Below are 1,829 nucleotides of genomic sequence, written 5' to 3'. Positions count from 1 at the left end.
TTTAATTTTATAATTGAGGGCCATTTTTTATTTCTTGATTCAATTCTTGCTTATACAGTATTTAAATATTTTAAGATTAAAAAAATATATATCATTTTTATTACCGAATTTTTCATTGGGGCCATTTTTACCTACCTGTCATACGGGGCCATTTTTACCGGGGCCATTTTTTCTGGGGCCATTTTTTCCGGGGCCATTTTTTCTGGGGCCATTTTTTCCGGGGCCATTCTTACCTACATTCGTGATGTACAATGAGCTTGACTGCGAGACATTATTTACAGCGGAATTATCCAATTAATATAAGCAGGAAATAAAATTACACTGAACAACCTAATAAACAATAACATGAATGATTAAATTGTATTAACTGCTCACCTTGCAGAAGTTGCAAGACTTCTTCCTTGTGTTTTTCTCTATTTGTAAAATCATACCTCCAACATGTATTCTTTATATAGAGATCATGTGGCGTCTGATTGGCCTGTAAAAATAATAACACATAAAACTTAAAACAAATCAATATCGATCATTCTACTTTAAAAAATACTTCATAGAAAGTATCACGCAAAAATAATCACAAGAAGTATCCTAAAAGAAATATTATACGTACATATCAGTGCAATTTTTTTTTATATCTTGCAAAGATTGAATCATAAGTATTGATTATAAGACCATTCCCTTAACAACACAATCGCTTGTTGTGCTAATATTACTGTACCGGTGGTCTTCAGAATCTTTGTCAATCAATCAATCAGCAACAACAGCTATTTAAATAACTCAAGCAAGGATAGATCTAGGATGGGGAGAAGTGAATAGGGTGGATAACCTTTCCCACAAAAATACATAGGCCTAGACTAGAGCAATCCCTTTATACCAAGTAATAGAAACAAAGTTAACATTTCTAAAGTCAAGATGCTTTGTGGAGTGGTTTACATTTTACCAAATAACCTACAATTAAGCTCATCTCATTCCCACCCTCATTCACCCCAGCCATTGACTCTCTTCTCTCATATTAGGCTCCACTACTGATACTGTGCTGCTGTTTATGTAATCATTATCATCATATGATCAAATAATTTCATCTGGTCTTGTTGATATTATCCGTCAACAGAAAAGCCAGAATTATTTTATTTATTTGTATGAGACTTCAACATCATTAACAGACCTCAGAATGTGGAAAGTTCTGGGGTCGAGGCCTCCATGAACAACCTGTATACACTACCTAGCCATCCTCCATTCTTTAATCCTAGATCAGCCACTGCTCAAGCTGTAAACAAATTTTTTATATTATTTTTTGAATTGGTCTTATTTTCTGAATTGGTCTTATTTTCATCTTCCACATCACCAATGGAACTGCAATCTCCTTCATAATATAAAATAGTTTAAGATTCAAGATTGCTTTATTATCATTAACCAAACATGTGATGAAATAAATTCTTTTTGCCTGCTGCATAAAATGAAAGACATGGACAAACAGTAAAAGGCAATTCAATTATTGATAAACATTGAAAACAACAAACGGATACAATATAATAATAATAATGTACCTATAGGATTGGATTTATTTGGTGTAAACACCAAGGATAGCCCACAAAAGTCTAGAAGACGACTTATTTCCAGTAGGGTCCTTCTGGTGGTGATTGGGCAGTACACCGGGAGACAATCCCCTACTCTTTTCTGAAGAGTGTACTGCGTTCTTTAACGTGCACATGGGCCATAATTCACACAGGACCAACGGCTTAAACGTCTCATCCAAAAGACGGTGCGCTATTGTAACTTGTATTTCAGCCCTCTAGCTGAATCACAAGGAGAGGCAGCGATGGAATTGAACC

The 1,829-nt window shown here is 34.8% G+C and overlaps 1 protein-coding gene across 2 annotated transcripts in view; it reads right to left on the bottom strand.

The window, feature by feature from the left end:
* Positions 1 to 1,525, bottom strand: part of LOC117105936 (arp2/3 complex-activating protein rickA-like) — a 7,708-nt gene extending 6,183 nt beyond the window's left edge. For both annotated transcript variants that reach the window (XM_033247244.1, XM_033247251.1), the window contains exon 1: positions 376 to 1,525. The gene's annotated coding sequence lies outside the window, so the exon portion shown is untranslated. The remainder of the gene's footprint in view (positions 1 to 375) is intronic.
* Between the last annotated feature and the right edge of the window lie 304 nt (positions 1,526 to 1,829).

Source organism: Anneissia japonica, unplaced genomic scaffold (genome assembly GCF_011630105.1).
Source record: "Anneissia japonica isolate Jap-2015-1 unplaced genomic scaffold, ASM1163010v1 scaffold12287_len106729_cov109, whole genome shotgun sequence".
NCBI classification, from domain to species: domain Eukaryota; kingdom Metazoa; phylum Echinodermata; class Crinoidea; order Comatulida; family Comatulidae; genus Anneissia; species Anneissia japonica.
Note: the sequence above shows the minus strand (reverse complement) of the source record. Positions and strands in the feature narration are given on the sequence as shown.